General features: G+C 47.7%; 1 protein-coding gene across 1 annotated transcript in view; it reads left to right on the forward strand.

Annotated features, from left to right (window-relative positions):
- The first annotated feature begins 208 nt into the window (after window positions 1-208).
- The window catches only part of LOC141273325 (uncharacterized), a 78,097-nt gene continuing 60,415 nt past the window's right edge, over window positions 209-17,890 (forward strand). The window contains exon 1 of the mRNA XM_073685029.1: window positions 209-292. The gene's annotated coding sequence lies outside the window, so the exon portion shown is untranslated. The remainder of the gene's footprint in view (window positions 293-17,890) is intronic.

Here is a 17,890-nt window from a genome sequence, read left to right on the forward strand (position 1 = left end):
ATTTGTGCAAAGCATAAATTTTCTAGCTTGGTATCTAAATCAAGCTGGAGAAGCTGAGATTGTGTAAAGCTTATAGTACAGAAGTGTCTGTATATATATGTATATGTGTGTGTATGTGTGTGCAGCGCAGAGCTGTGTGTGTGCAGAGCAGAGCTGTGTGTGTGTGCAGAGCACAGAGTGCAGAATCTGACTCCTCCCGCATGTGACTGATCTCACAGTTATGACGTCACCAAAGGTCCTTTTGCTCAGTAGGATTTAGCATCCGCCGTCCATCCTCCTCTTTGTCATATTGGTGAGTTTCCATCTGTATACGTCCATGTGCACACACAACATCTTGTATCGTTACTGCTGAAGCTTCTGTTTGGACCCTTGGAGCCTTTTTCTTTTTCTCATTTGTAAGATGCACACTGCCGACACTTAGTATTAGCCAATCTACAAATTTTACCCTATTTTTGCAATGTGTTTTGGATGGTATTTAAGCCGTATTTGGCACCTTTGCATGATGCACTTTAATTTCCGAATTTCATCTTATGTTTCTTTAAAAAGGTTTCGCCTTGAAATATAGAGAATTAAATAATAAGAAAATAAATTCCTTTAAATTGTTACATAATCTCAGTATCTTCATAAACGCTCCCCATTTTAGGGAGTGATTGCTGTAGCTCAGAGACGGATTGTGCGGCCGCTGCTGAGAATGGGAAAGCTGGGTTACAACTCAGTGATAATGTTGTAAGACAGTGATATTTTGTGGATCTGCTGCCTGATTACACATTCTGACACTGGGAAAGCTGGGCCACAGCTTAGTTATGATATGTTCTAAGGGCTCATGCAGACGACTGTACTTTCAGTCCAACAAAACACTGGATCGCACTCGGACCAATGTGATTCTATGGGGCCGTGCACATATCCGATTTTTTTTTTTTTTTCGGACCGAGTCTGTCCGAGGAATAAATCGCAGCATGCACAAGTTGCATCTGCAAATCGGATCACACTCAGCCGTGCAAGTCAATGGAAAACATTGAACTGCACTCAGATGACATCCGAGTGCAGTCCAAATTTTCACGGATTGATAGAATGGAGAAGATGAAGAAAAAAAATAAAAGTTTCATCTTCTCCTTATCTGAGAAGATCGGATCACGCTCTGATCAGTGTGATCAGCATAATTGTACTGATTTTCTCAGATGAGAGAAAATACAGTGGTGTGACCCTGCCCTAAAACTTCTGCTGACACTGGTAAAGCTGGGTTACAGTTTACTGATTATACATTCTGAGATTGTAGCAGAGCATTGGAAAGTTAGGTTCTAGCTTAGTAATAATCCATTCTGAGACTGTAAAAGCTGTGTTATGGATGATATGTTTAAAGCTGCAGCTCACAATGGGTAGAATGGGTTACGGCACAGTGTGATTACATATTCTGCTGCTGACACTGGGAAAGCTGAGTTACAGTTTAATGATTATAGCTTCAGATACTGCTGCTAATTGTTGGAAAGTTGAGTTATAGCTCGGTAATGATTCATTCTAAGACTGGGAATGCTGTTTTATAGAAGTAATGATGTGGTCTGAAGCTGTGAAAACTATTTTATAGCTCAAAGGAACTGGAGAAAAATATGGAATCCTAGCGGCTGATAAAATTTAGCAATCTTTATTTCATGTCTTTAAAAAGATGAATATCCATCCAATAAAAAAACAGTGAACGTTCTGACGCGTTTCAGGCCAGAGCCTTTAGTCATAGAATGTAAATAATACATTCTGTCCCCCATCCTTGTATATATGTACTCAATGCTGGGCCCCTTCTTGGTATATATCTCCCCTATCCTAGTATATATGTCCCCAATTCTGAGCCCACCCTGGTACATACCGTATTTGGCGGACTATAAGATCCATCGAACTATAAGACGCACCCCAAATTTTGGGGAGCAAAAAAACCCATAAAAACATTAAATAAAATGGTGGTGCGTCTTATAGTCCTATTTTACAGTAGCTTACCAGGAGTGGGGTGGCAAGTGCGGTGGGGCGAGGTCACAGGAGGCATGGACACTGGGAGGAGGGGGTGTCCCAGCGCTGCAAGGCTGCGGGCCCTGGGCTGGCAGAAAATGTTGGCACTGAGCAGAGTCCCACCGCAGGGAAATCAATGGGAAAGTGCGGGGTCGCCACTCAACGCCAACATTTTATGACAGCCCAAGTATCGCCCAACTCCTGCTGCCACCGGCATCCTGATATATACGTATGTTTCCCATCCTGGTATATAAATCCCCATCCTGGTATATATGTTTCCCATCTTTGTATAAATGTTCCGCATCCTGATATATATATATCCCCCATCCTGGTATATATGCCCCCCATCCTGGTATATATGTCCCCCATCTTGGTATATATGCCCCCAATTCTGGTATATATGCCCCCATCCTGGTATATATGTCCCCCTTACTAGTATATATGACGCGCCCCCTGGGCCGTGTGTGAGGGAATACCCAGAGCCGGGTCTCTGTGTAATGCTGGGGGTTTGTAGTCTCCGTGGCGGCGACCCGGTCCCGTGGCTCAGGGTGGTCAAACCGGTGGCGGATCTGTTTATTTGGTTTTTAATGTTTAAATGTCCGACTACGCCACCCGAGGATTGCGGTCACTGAGAACCGCCGCTGCGGAGCAGACGGCTGAGACTGATGTGTGCGCAGCAGAGAGTAGTATAACTCCCCACGGGAGGAGTATAGCCTCAGGGCAGTGAGTGCAGATGATGGGGGTGATGGTGCGCGGGAGCAACAGTAATGACTCAGAGTCCAGTGATACAGTCCAGGGTCTTTACTCACAGTTTTACACTCCAAGCCACTTCTGCAGGTAATGGCTGCCCACGTCGTACTGTGCTCACCAGGTGAGGGGCTCGGCCAACTCCCAGGTACCTTTGGAACTTAACCACGTTTCTGTCCAGCTGCCTCGGGCCTTGGCAGGCAAACGTGTGTTCCGTTTCCCTGGGTCCTATATGGTGCCTTCCTAACGGGTGATGTGAGGGGCTGTGACACGTGCAATGCCACAGCCTCCGGTTTCTAGCTGAGGGTAGTTGCTCTCCTCCACTAGCTGAGGGATCCGGCTCCCTTTCTTGGCCTGACCCCCCTACTCTGGTAGCGGCGGGCGTACGGTGGCGACTGGCCAGTCTGCACCCCTGGGGTCCCTTCACTCCACTCCTGGATCCTTTCTCTTCCTCTCCTTCCTCCAGGCTCAGGCCTCCTGACAGGGCCTGCCTGTGGAACAGAGCTCATGCAGAGGCTCTGTTCCCTGTCTTCTCCTCTCACTGAACACTCTCTCCACTTTTCCTTGCTCTTTCAGTCCTGGCTGGGCCTCACAGGCTAGGCCCGCCTCCGGAGCAGAGCTCCACAGAGGCCCTGCTCTGTCACTTCTTCCCTCTGACTGAACTCAGCAACTCTTCTGATCTAAGGTGGTGCCCACCTTATATATCTTCTACCCAGTGCACCCAGGATCTACTCTCCCCACCCACACACTATCGGGTTCCCCCTTTCTAGGTGTTCCCTCCCCCCACTCCAGCCAGGGATCAGGGACAGTTTTGCTCACTCTTGGGAGCATTGTTGCCCTGCCCCACCGGAAATGTGGTGTAGTGCATGTGGGTGTTAGGGTCCTGAGCCACACTCCATCCTTACCTGGAAGTGAGATATCGCACCTCTCGGTGAGATGCAATACCTCTGTAGCGACCGAACCCTCGGGGCGCAACATATATATCCCCCATCATGGTATATATGTCCCTCATCCTGGTATATATGTTCCCCTTCCTGGTATATATGTCCCGCATCCTTGTATATATGTCTTCCATCCTGATATATTTATCCCCCTTCCTGGTATATATGTCCCCTTTCCTGGTATATATGTCCCCCATCCTTGCATATATGTCCCCCATCCTGGTATATATGTCCCTTATCCTGGTATACTGTATATGTTCCTCATCCTGGTATATATGTCTCCCTTCCTTTTATATATGTCTCCCATCCTGGTATATATGTCCCTCATCCTGGTATATATGTCCCTCTTCCTGGTATATAAGTCCCCTTTCCTGGTATCTAAGTCCCCCATCCTTGTATATATGTCCCCCATCCTGGCATATATGTCCCCCATCCTTGTATATATGTCCCTCATTCTGGTAAATATGTCCCCTTTCCTGGTATATATGTCCCCCATCCTTGTATATATGTCTCCCATCCTGGTATATATGTCCCTCATCCTGCTATATATGTCCCTCATCCTGGTATATATGTCCTCTATCCTGGTATATATGTCCCATATCCTTGTATATATGTTTCCAATTCTGGTATATATGTCCCCCATCCTTGTATATATGTCCTCCATTATTGTATATATGACCCCGATCCTGGTATATATGTCCCCCTTCCTGGTATATATGTCCCCCCTTCCTTGTATATATGTCCCCCTTCCTTGTATAAATGTCCCCCTTCCTGGTATATATGTCCCCCATTCTTGTATATATGTCCCTCATCCTGGTATATATGTCCCCCTTCCTGGTATATATGTTCCCCATCCTGGAATATATGTCCCTCAACCTGATATATATGTCCCCCATCCTGGTATATATGTCCCCCATCCTGGTATATATCCTCCATCCTGGTATATATGTCCCCCATCCTGGTATATATGTTACCCATCCTGGTATATACGTCCCCCATCTTGGTATATATGTCTTCCATCCTGGTATATATGTCCCTCATCCTGGTATATATATCCCCCATCCTGGTATATATGTCTTCCATCCTGGTATATATGTCCCTCATCCTGGTATATATATCCCCCATCCTGGTATATATGTCCTCTAACCTGGTATATATGTCCCCTATCCTTGTATATATGTCTCCAATTCTGGTATATATGTCCCCCTTCCTGGTACATATGTCCCCCATCCTTGTATATATGTCCCCCATCTTTGTATATATGTCCCCCTTCCTGGTACATATGTCCCCATCCTGGTATATATGTCCCCCATTCTTATATATATGTCCCCTATTCTGGTATATATGTCTCCCTTCCTGGTATATATGACCCACATCCTGGTATATATGTCCCCCATCCTGATATATCTGTCCCACTTCCTGGTATATATGCCCCTTTTCCTGGTATATATGTCCCCCATACTTGTATATATGTCCCCCATACTTGTATATATGTCCCCCATTCTTGTATATATGTCCCTCATCCTGGTATATATGTCCCTCATCTTGGTATATATGTCCCCCTTCCTAGTATATATGTCCCTCATCCTGGTATATATGTCCCTCATCCTGGTATATATGTCCCCCTTCCTGGTATATATGTTACCCATCCTGGTATATACGTCCCCCATCTTGGTATATATGTCTTCCATCCTGGTATATATGTACCTCATCCTGGTATATATATCCCCCATCCTGATATATATATGTCTTCCATCCTGGTATATATGTCCCTCATCCTGGTATATATATTACCCCCATCCTGGTATATATGTCCTCTATCCTGGTATATATATCCCCTATCCTTGTATATATGTCTCCAATTCTGATATATATGTCCCCCTTCCTGGTATATATGTCCCCCATCCTTGTATATATGTCCCCCATTATTGTATATATGTCCCCCATCCTGGAATATATGTCCCCCATTCTTGTATATGTCCCCCATTCTGGTATATATGGTCCCCTTCCTGGTATATATGTCCCACATCCTTGTATATATGTCCCCCATCCTGATATATATATCCCCCTTCCTGGTATATATGTCCACCTTCCTGGTATATATGTCCCGCATACTTGTATATATGTCCTCCATTCTTGTATATATGTCCCTCATCCTGGTATATATGTCCCTCATCCTGGTATATATATATCCCCCTTCCCGGTATATACAGTCATATGAAAAAGTTTGGGCACCCCTATTAATCTTAAGCTTAATGTTTTATAAAAATTGGTGTTTTTGCAACAGCTATTTCAGTTTGATATATGTAATAACTGTTGGATACAGTAATGTTTCTGCCTTGAAATGAGGTTTATTGTACTAACAGAAAATGTGCAATCTGCATTCAAACAAAATTTGACAGTTGCATAAGTATGGGCACCTCACCAGAAAAGTGACATTAATATTTAGTAGATCCTCCTTTTGCAAAAATAACAGCCTCTAGTCGCTTCCTGTAGCTTTTAATGAGTTCCTGGATCCTGGATGAAGGTATTTTTGACCATTCCTCTTTACAAAACAATTCCAGTTCAGTTAAGTTTGATGGTCGCCGAGCATGGACAGCCCTCTTCAAATGATCCCACAGATGTTCAATGATATTCAGGTCTGGGGACTGGGATGGCCTTTCCAGAACATTGTAATTGTTCCTCTGCATGAATGCCTGAGTAGATTTGGAGCGGTGTTTTGGATCATTGTCTTGCTGAAAGATCCATCCACTGCGTAACTTCAACTTTATCACTGATTCTTGAACACTATTGCCAAGAATCTGCTGATACTGAGTGGAATCCATGCGTCCCTCAACTTTAACAAGATTCCCAGTGCCGGCATTGACCACACAGCCCCAAAGCATGATGGAACCTCCACCAAATTTTACTGTGGGTAGCAAGTGTTTTTCTTGGAATGCTGTGTTTTTTTGCCACCATGCATAACGCCTTTTTGTATGACCAAACAACTCAATCTTGGTTTCATCAGTCCACAGGACCTTCTTCCAAAAAGAAATAGGCTTCTTCAAATGTGCTTTTGCATACCTCAGCCGACTCTGTTTGTGCGTACTTGCAGAAATGGCTTCTTTCGCATCACTCTCCCATACAGCTTCTCCTTGTGCAAAGTGCGTTGTATAGTTGACCGATGCACAGTGACACCATCTGCAGCAAGTTGATGCTGCAGCTCTCTGGAGGTGGTCTGAGGATTGTCCTTGACTGATCTCACCATTCTTCTTCTCTGCCTTTCTGATGTTTTTCTTGTCCTGACACTTCTGGCCTTAACAAGAACTGTCCCTATGTTCTTCCATTTCCTTACTATGTTCCTCACAGTGGAAACTGACAGGTTAAATCTCTGAGACAGCTTTTTGTATCCTTCCCCTGAACAACTATGTTGAATAATCTTTGTTTTCAGATCATTTGACAGTTGTTTTGAGGAGCCCATGATGCCACTCTTCAGAGGAGATTCAAACAGGAGAACAACTTGCAAGTGGCCACTTTAAGTAGCTTTACTCATGATTGCATACACCTGGCTATAAAGTTCAAAGCTCAATGAGGTTACAAAACCAAAAAAAGTGCTTTAGTAAGTCAGTAAAAAGTAGGCAGGAGTATTTAAAACAAGAAAATGATAAGGGTGCCCATACTTATGCACCGGTCAAATTTTGTTTGAATGCAGATTGCACATTTTCTGTTAGCACAATAAACCTCATTTCAAGGCAGAAACATTACTGTGTCCAACAGTTATTACATATATCAAACTGAAATAGCTGTTGCAAAAACACCAAGTTTTATAAAACATTAAGCTTAAGATTAATAGGGGTGCCCAAACTTTTTCATATGACTGTATGTTACCCATCCGGGTATATATGTCCCTCATCCTGGTATATACGTCCCCCATCTTGGTATATATGTCTTCCATCCTGGTATATATGTCCCTCATCCTGGTATATATATCCCCCATCCTGATATATATGTCTTCCATCCCGGTATATATGTCCCTCATCCTAGTATATATGTTACTCTTCCTGGTATATATGTCCCTCATCCTGGTATATACGTCCCCCATCTTGGTATATATGTCTTCCATCCTGGTATATATGTCCCTCATCCTGGTATATATATCCCCCATCCTGGTATATATGTCTTCCATCCTGGTATATATGACCCTCATGCTGGTATATATGTCCCCCATCTTGATATATGTCTTCCATCCTGGTATATATGTCCCTCATCCTGGTATATATATCCCTCATCCTGGTATATATATCCACCATCCTGGTATATATGTCCCCCATCCTAGTATATATGTTACCCATCCGGGTATATATGTCCCTCATCCTGGTATATACGTCCCCCATCTTGGTATATATGTCTTCCATCCTGGTATATATGTCCCTCATCCTGGTATATATATCCCCCATCCTGATATATATGTCTTCCATCCCGGTATATATGTCCCTCATCCTTGTATACATATATTACCCCCATCCTGGTATATATGTCCTCTATCCTGGTATATATGTCCCCTATCCTTGTATATATGTCTCCAATTCTGGTATATATGTCCACCTTCCTGGTATATATGTCCCCCATCCTTGTATATATGTCCCCCATTATTGTATATATGTCCCCCATCCTGGAATATATGTCCCCCATTCTTGAATATATGTCCCCCATTCTGGTATATATGTCCCCCTTCCTGGTATATATGTCCCACATCCTTGTATATATGTCCCCCATCCTGATATATATATCCCCCTTCCTGGTATATATGTCCCCCTTCCTGGTATATATGTCCCCCATACTTGTATATATGTCCTCCATTCTTGTATATATGTCCCTCATCTTGGTATATATGTCCCCCTTACTGGTATATATGTCCCCCATCCTGGTATATATGACCCTCATGCTGGTATATATGTCCCCCATCTTGATATATGTCTTCCATCCTGGTATATATGTCCCTCATCCTGGTATATATATCCCTCATCCTGGTATATATATCCACCATCCTGGTATATATGTCCCCCATCCTAGTATATATGTTACTCTTCCTGGTATATATGTCCCTCATCCTGGTATATACGTCCCCCATCTTGGTATATATGTCTTCCATCCTGGTATATATGTCCCTCATCCTGGTATATATATCCCCCATCCTGGTATATATGTCTTCCATCCTGGTATATATGTCCCTCATCCTGATATATATATCCCCCATCCTGGTATATATGTCCTTTATCCTGGTATATATGTCCCCTATCCTTGTATATATGTCTCAGATTCTGGTATATATGTCCCCTTGCTGGTATATATGTCCCCCTTCCTTGTATATATGCCCCCATTATTGTATATATGTCCTCCATCTTGGTATATATGTCTCCCATTCTTGTATATATGTCCCCCATTCTGGTATATATGTCCCCCTTCCTGGTATATATGTCCCCCATCCTGATATATATGTCCCCCTTCCTGGTATATATGTCCCCCATACTTGTATATATGTCCCCCATTATTGTATATATGTGCCTCATCCTGGTATATATGACCCTCATCCTGGTATATATGCCCCCCTTCCTTGTATATACGTCCCTCATCCTGGTATATATGCCCCTCATCCTGGTATATATACCCCCCTTCCTTGTATATACATCCCTCATTCTGGTTTATATGCCCCTCATCCTGGTATATATGTCCCCCTTCCTGGTATATATGGCCCTCATCCTGGTATATACGTCCCCCATCTTGGTATATATGTCTTCCATCCTGGTATATATATCCCCGATCCTGGTATATATGTCCCCCATACTGGTATATATGTTACCCATCCTGGTATATATGTCTCCCATCCTGTTATATATGTCTCCCATCCTGTTATATATGTTCCCCATCCTGATATATATGTCCCTCATCCTGTTATATATGTCCCCCATCCTGGTATATATGTCCCCCATTCTTGTATATATGTCCCCCATTCTGGTATATATGTCCCCCTTCCTGGTATATATGTCCCACATCCTTGTATATATGTCCCCCATCCTGATATATATCCCCCTTCCTGGTATATATGTCCCCCTTCCTGGTATATATGTCCCCCATACTTGTATATATGTCCTCCATTCTTGTATATATGTCCCTCATCCTGGTATATATGTCTCTCATCTTGGTATATATGTCCCCCTTCCTTGTATATATACCCCCCATCCTGGTATATATGTTCCTCATCCTGGTATATATGTCCCCCTTACTGGTATATATGTCCCCCATCCTGGTATATATGACCCTCATCCTGGTATATATGTCCCCATACCTTGATATATGTCTTCCATCCTGGTATATATGTCCCTCATCCTGATATATATATCCCTCATCCTGGTATATATATCCCCCATCCTGATATATATGTCCCCCATCCTAGTATATATGTTACCCATCCTGGTATATATGTCCCTCATCCTGGTATATACGTCCCCCATCTTGGTATATATGTCTTCCATCCTGGTATATATGTCCCTCATCCTGGTATATATATCCCCCATCCTGGTATATATGTCTTCCATCCTGGTATATATGTCCATCATCCTGATATATATATATCCCCCATACTGGTATATATGTCCTCTATCCTGGTATATATGTCCCCTATCCTTGTATATATGTCTCCGATTCTGGTATATATGTCCCCCTTGCTGGTATATATGTCCCCCTTCCTTGTATATATGTCCACCATCTTGGTATATATGTCCCCCATTCTTGTATATATGTCCCTCATCCTGGTATATATGACCCTCATCCTGCTATATATGCCCCCCTTCCTTGTATATACGTCCCTCATCCTGGTATATATGCCCCTCATCCTGGTATATGTAACATACCTGGCGGCGTCCTTGCATGGTGGTCCATCTCCCACTGTGCAAGAGGGCGCACTTGATCTCCTGTCCAGAATGTCTCTCTGGCTTCCCTCCATGCTGTCTGTTTGTGTCTGTTTCTGCTGCTTAAGGGCGGCGCCCGATCACTTCCTGCCTTTTGTACCTGCTGTGGGTCACACCCCTTGTGCGTCCTCAGCCTATTGCTGTCTGTCACTTGGTATATAGCTCAGCAGCTCCCTTCTATCCCTGCCTGAGCATAGTGTTTCCTTCAGTGTGTGCTTGCACTCTGAAGGTGCCAGGTCCCGTCTCTTGTCTCCTGCTTTTTGTATCAGTTCCCGTATCTGAACTGTGTCCTGTATGTCTCCTGCTTTGCGGTATCAGCTCCCGTGTCTGAACTGAGTCCTGTATGTCTCCTGCTTTGCGGTATCAGCTCCCGTGTCTGAACTGAGTCCTGTATGTCTCCTGCTTTTCGGTATTAGTTCCCGTGTCTGAACTGAGTCCTTTCTGTGTTCTCTTGTCTGTCCTGTCTGAAAACGCTCCTAGCCTGTTCCTCCCGCCTTCTAGGGGCCGATTACCTAGACCCGCTCCTGTATCTTGTCTGTCCTGTCTGAACACGCTCCTTGCCTGTTCGTCCTGCCTCTCTGGGGGCCGTATTCCCAGACCCGCTCCTGTATCCCGCTGCAGTGTCGGTCTCCTCCGTACACTCAGTTCCAGTCTGAACTCTCTCCTATCCTTTACCTGTTTTGCCTCTATGTCCGTTCCCTTCCTTTTTCTGCAGAGTCTGAACTCGTACCTAACTCCTGCTTGTTGTCTCTGTACTCCCGTTTGTGAGTTTGTGGTCCACTCGCTACTTCACTGCAAGTACCCTGTGGGTGTCTGGCTCTGTCTTTCCCTTCCTGTCTGTTCCGTGTGAACAGAGCCCTGTCCTCCCTGCTCAGCCTTGTCTGCACTCTAGCCGTGCTTGCCTGTAACCCTCTGCCTGTATTGTTCCTGAGTCCCGGTGTGTACTGGGTCCTATCCCGCCTGTGTTCCTACCTGCTAGTGCCTCCCTGTCTGCACTCTAGCTGTGCTTGCCTTTACCCCCCTGCCTGCATACCCGCCTGCCTGCATACCAGTCGTGCCTGCCTATACCCACCAGTCTGTGTGCCAGCCTACCAGCCTGTTCCTGTATTCCCCTGTGTGGGTCAACAGCCGTGTCCGGGGTCTGTCCTGGAGTAGCACCTGGTCCCTCTGCTCGGTTCCTCCTTGGTGCACTGGCGTCGTATGCCGTCGTGCGACCCTGGTCGGATCGGGTGAATACTTAGTCACGCCCCTCCAGGCATTCACTCTCCGGCACGGTCCAGTGGAATCACTACCAATCACACGCACACGCCGCTTAGCCCGGGCGTGTGCATAACAGCATGCTCAGGCCATGGTTCCCGTTGAGCCCCACGGCCTTCGCTCTTTGAGAAGTTTTTCCAGCGAATACATGCATTAAAATAAATAAATAAATTTTTTTTCCCCCCTTTAGCTGAGTTCCAGGCGAATTACGCACCCGTCCAGATGGATCTATCAGCTCTCGTTCCTGCGGATCCGCCACGTTACTATGGGGATCCAAGACAGTGTCGTGCATTTGTGGAGCAATGCATGCTACACTTTAAGGCCTACCCTCTCTATTTTCCTTCCGATTGGGCTAAAGTGGCCTTTATGATTGACTACCTAGCGGGTGATGCCTTGAAATGGGTCACCCCCCTATGGGAAGCATGGGATCCTGTCATCCTTGACCTGCAGGCCTTCCTGGTGGCCTTTCGTATGGTCTTCGAGGACCCTAACTCTGAAGCCCCTGCTGAAGCTTCACTCCCCAATATCCCGGAGCAGCCCCGACGGGTAATGTGTGTGGGTAGCGCAATAGTCCTCCAGCCCAATGAGACTACTGCCCACCCAGAATCCTCACAGGGTGACTACGCTTTCCGGAATACTTCTCTCAACCTCAAGAGGCAGTCCAGACGTGCTAGACTTAGAGGCAAGCCGTCACGCCAGGGTCTGTCCTCCCTGAGACCTCCTGACCCCAACCTTGAAGTCCCTACTGAAGCTTCATCTCCCTGTATCCCGGAGAAACCCCAATGGGTGATGTGCGTGGGTAGTGCACCAGTTCTCCTGCCCGAAGAGACTTCTGCCCATCCAGACTCCACACAGGAGAACTTCCTGCACCCGGCATCAGATGCTTCTTTCTCTTTAACCGGTGTGCATGTCCAAGGATGCTCCAAAGCTGTGGTTACCTCAGAGTCTGTGCACCTCTACTACCTGGCGGAGGATCCCCTGTTGCCTCCTGAACCCTCCGGGATACCACTCGATGACAAATGGAGAGAGACTTCTCTACACCCGGTACTCAATACTTTGTCCGCTTCGTCCTGTGAGCCTGACAATGGGTACCCCAAAGTGGTAGTTACCTCCGAGTCTCTACACCCCTCCGACCAGGCGGAGGATCTCCAGTTGTCTCCTGAACCCTTCGGGGTGCTACCTGGTAGCGAAAGGACAGAGACTCTCCTATACTCTGTACCTGATACCTCGCTCGCTTCGTCCAGTGAGTCCAACCTAGTGTACTCCGAAGCAGAGGTTACTCCTGAGTCTCTACACCCCTCCGACCAGGCGGAGGACCTCCAGTTGTGTTCAGAATCCTTCGGGGTGCCACCTGGTGGTGAATGGACAGAGACTTTCCTATATCCTGGATCTGATACCTCGCTTGCTTCGTCCAGTGAGTCCGACCTAGAGTACTCTGAAGCAGAGGTTACCCGTGAGTCTCTACACCCCTCTGACCAGGCGGAGGACCGCCAGCTGTCTCCAGAACCCTTCGGGGTGCCACCTGGTGGTGAATGGACAGAGACTTTCCTATACTCGGTACCCGATACCTCGCCTGCTTCCTCCAGTGAGTCCGACCTAGTGTACTCTGAAGCAGAGGTTACCCGTGAGTCTCTACACCCCTCTGACCAGGCGGAGGACCGCCAGCTGTCTCCAGAACCCTTCGGGGTGCCACCTGGTGGTGAATGGACAGAGACTTTCCTATACTCGGTACCCGATACCTCGCCTGCTTCCTCCAGTGAGTCCGACCTAGTGTACTCTGAAGTAGTTGTTTTCTCTGAGCCTCTGCACTCTTCTGACCCGGCGGAGGACCTCCAGTTGTTTCCTGAATCCTCCGGGATACCACCAGATAACAAAGAGACAGTGACTTTTCCTCATTATGTACCTGATAACCCGTCTATTTCTTCCTGTGAGCTTGACAAGATGTACCTCGAAGCAGAGATTACCCTTAAGTCTCTGTCCCCCTCCAACCCAGTGAACGACTGGTCCTCGAATTCCCTGCGGAAGATTCTGGCAGGCCTGAAGAAGAGGGGGCGTAAGGGGGGAGGTACTGTAACATACCTGGCGGCGTCCTTGCATGGTGGTCCATCTCCCACTGTGCAAGAGGGCGCACTTGATCTCCTGTCCAGAATGTCTCTCTGGCTTCCCTCCATGCTGTCTGTTTGTGTCTGTTTCTGCTGCTTAAGGGCGGCGCCCGATCACTTCCTGCCTTTTGTACCTGCTGTGGGTCACACCCCTTGTGCGTCCTCAGCCTATTGCTGTCTGTCACTTGGTATATAGCTCAGCAGCTCCCTTCTATCCCTGCCTGAGCATAGTGTTTCCTTCAGTGTGTGCTTGCACTCTGAAGGTGCCAGGTCCCGTCTCTTGTCTCCTGCTTTTTGTATCAGTTCCCGTGTCTGAACTGTGTCCTGTATGTCTCCTGCTTTGCGGTATCAGCTCCCGTGTCTGAACTGAGTCCTGTATGTCTCCTGCTTTGCGGTATCAGCTCCCGTGTCTGAACTGAGTCCTGTATGTCTCCTGCTTTTCGGTATTAGTTCCCGTGTCTGAACTGAGTCCTTTCTGTGTTCTCTTGTCTGTCCTGTCTGAACACGCTCCTAGCCTGTTCCTCCCGCCTTCTAGGGGCCGATTACCTAGACCCGCTCCTGTATCTTGTCTGTCCTGTCTGAACACGCTCCTTGCCTGTTCGTCCTGCCTCTCTGGGGGCCGTATTCCCAGACCCGCTCCTGTATCCCGCTGCAGTGTCGGTCTCCTCCGTACACTCAGTTCCAGTCTGAACTCTCTCCTATCCTTTACCTGTTTTGCCTCTATGTCCGTTCCCTTCCTTTTTCTGCAGAGTCTGAACTCGTACCTAACTCCTGCTTGTTGTCTCTGTACTCCCGTTTGTGAGTTTGTGGTCCACTCGCTACTTCACTGCAAGTACCCTGTGGGTGTCTGGCTCTGTCTTTCCCTTCCTGTCTGTTCCGTGTGAACAGAGCCCTGTCCTCCCTGCTCAGCCTTGTCTGCACTCTAGCCGTGCTTGCCTGTAACCCTCTGCCTGTATTGTTCCTGAGTCCCGGTGTGTACTGGGTCCTATCCCGCCTGTGTTCCTACCTGCTAGTGCCTCCCTGTCTGCACTCTAGCTGTGCTTGCCTTTACCCCCCTGCCTGCATACCCGCCTGCCTGCATACCAGTCGTGCCTGCCTATACCCACCAGTCTGTGTGCCAGCCTACCAGCCTGTTCCTGTATTCCCCTGTGTGGGTCAACAGCCGTGTCCGGGGTCTGTCCTGGAGTAGCACCTGGTCCCTCTGCTCGGTTCCTCCTTGGTGCACTGGCGTCGTATGCCGTCGTGCGACCCTGGTCGGATCGGGTGAATACTTAGTCACGCCCCTCCAGGCATTCACTCTCCGGCACGGTCCAGTGGAATCACTACCAATCACACGCACACGCCGCTTAGCCCGGGCGTGTGCATAACAGTATATATGCCCCCTTCCTTGTATATACGTCCCTCATCCTGGTATATATGCCGCTCATCCTGGTATATATGTCCCCCTTCCTGTTATATATGTCTCCCATCCTGTTATATATGTCTCCCATCCTGTTATATATGTCCCCCATCCTGATATATATGTCCCTCATCCTGTTATATATATCCCCCATCCTGGTATATATATCCCCCATCCTGGTATATATGTCCCTCATCCTGGTATATATATCCCCCATCCTGGTATATATATCCCCCATTCTGGTATATATGTCTTTCATCCTGGTATATATGTCCCCCATCCTGGTATATATGTCCCTCATCCTGGTATATATATCCCCCTTCCTGATATATATATATATCCCCCATCCTGGTATATATGTCTTCCATCCTGGTATATATGTCCCTCATCCTGGCATATATATCCCCCATCCTGGTATATATATCCCCCATCTGGTATATATGTCCCCCATCCTGGTATACATGTCCCCCATCCTGGTATACATGTCCCCCATCCTGGTATATATGTCTTCTATCCTGGTATATATGTTCTGCATCCTGGTATATATGTCCCTCATTCTGGTATATATATATCCCCCATCCTGGTATATATGTCCCCCATCCTGGTATATAAATCCCCCATCCTGGTATATATGTCTCCCATCCTGGTATATATGTCCCCCATCCTGGTATATGTAGCGCCCCGAGGGTTCGGCCGCTACAGGGGTATTGCACCTCAGACCAGAGGTGTGATATTTCACTCCCAGGTAAGGATGGAGTATGGACCAGGGCTCAGTTAGCTGCATACAGCACACACACCCCATTTCCGAGGGGCAGATCAACGGTGCTCCCACTAGACAGAAGTGCAGGCACGACCGACTATGTCCCTGACTGGAGTGGGGAGGGGGGTGGAACACCCAGTGCTGTAGGGGCCGATAGGGGTTGGTTCCTGAGCGTAGGAAGGAGCCCATTGGTTGCTGGTCACCTGGGCTCATGGCTAGAGGGAGGTATAAAAGGTGGGCACCATCTTAGTTCAGTGTTCAGTCTGTGAGGAGAGGTTGAGAGGAGAGCTGACAGGGAGCAGCAGCTCAGGCTGAGTGCTGCTCCAGAGGCAGGCCTAGAGAAGAGGCCGGAGCCTGAGAGGAGAAGGAGAAGTGGGCCTGGAGAAGAGTCCAAGGGAAGGAGGAGAAGACAGAACAGGAAAGAAGGAGAAGAGAGAAAGAGAGAGAAACAGAAGGGCTCAGGAACAAGAAGGTGGAAGGGACCCAAAGAACCCACGAGAATCCAGGGTGAAGGGTCAGGCAGATTAAGGGTACCGGATCCCAAGTTGGTGGAGGAGAAACAACCCTCAGCCAAAGACCGGAGGCTGTGACCATTTATTGGTGCAGCACCTCATCAAACCTGCTAGGAAGGCACCATATAGGACAGCGGGGAACGGGGCCCACGTTTACTCGCGCAGGTCCGCGGCAGCTGGACAAAAGTGGGTCACTGGTGAGGCAGGCCAGAGAAAGGATTAAAGGGGGTCCTGAGCCATACTTCTGAGCTGCCTGGGAGTTGACCGAGCCCCTCACCTGGTGGACGCAGCACGGCTCGGGCAGTCATTGCCAGCTGAAGTGACTTGGATACTAACTGTGAGTAAAGACCCTGGACTGTAACTTGTTGTCTGTGTGCTCCCTCGCGCCTCTAGCACTACCGTTACTGGGACTCTCACTACCATCACTCCCACCATCCACTACACTGCCCTGGGGCCGCACTCTTCCCGTGGGGAGTCACACTACCCCAGCTGCACACCTCATCAACCCCAGCGGTCTGCATGCAGCGGCGGTTCCTAATAACCGCAATCCACGGGTGGCGTAGTCGGACATTATCTAAAGTACAGTAGCAGACTACCATTGGTCTGACCACCCTGAGCCGCGGGACCGGGCCGCCACTACTACTCCCAGCGTCTCCCTATTGCCCGGTTCCACGTGCCCCACGGCCCAGGGGGCGAGTCATATACATGTCCCCCATCTTGGTATACATGTCCCCCATCCTGGTATATATGTCTTCCATCCTGGTATATATGTTCCGCATCCTGGTATATATGTCCCTCATCCTGGTATATATATATATATATACCCCATCCTGGTATATATGTCCCTCATCCTGGTATATATATGACGCGCCCCCTGGGCCTGTGTTGTGCAGGGGATACCCGGAGCCGGATCGCTGGGGGTTGTAGTCTCAGTGTGGCGGTGACCCGGTCCGTGCCCAGGACGGTCAAACCAGTGGCAGTCTTAGGTAATAACAATGTCCGACTACGCCACCCGTGGATTGCGGTCAGTGGGGACCGCCGCTGCGCTGCAGACCGCTGAGGCTGATGTTGTTTGCGCAGCCGAGTGTGGAATAACTCCCCACGGGAGAAGTATTGCCTCAGGGCAGCTAGTGTGGAAGATGGGAGTGATGGTGCGAGCTTCCCAGTACTAATAGTGCTGGTGCGGCGATGAAACACAGAGACGTGTGGTGCAGTTAAGGGTCTTTACTGATG

Source organism: Phyllobates terribilis, unplaced genomic scaffold, assembly GCF_046119375.1.
Source record: "Phyllobates terribilis strain yellow unplaced genomic scaffold, ASM4611937v1 Scaffold_1__5_contigs__length_1240528914, whole genome shotgun sequence".
Taxonomy (NCBI): Eukaryota; Metazoa; Chordata; class Amphibia; order Anura; family Dendrobatidae; genus Phyllobates; species Phyllobates terribilis.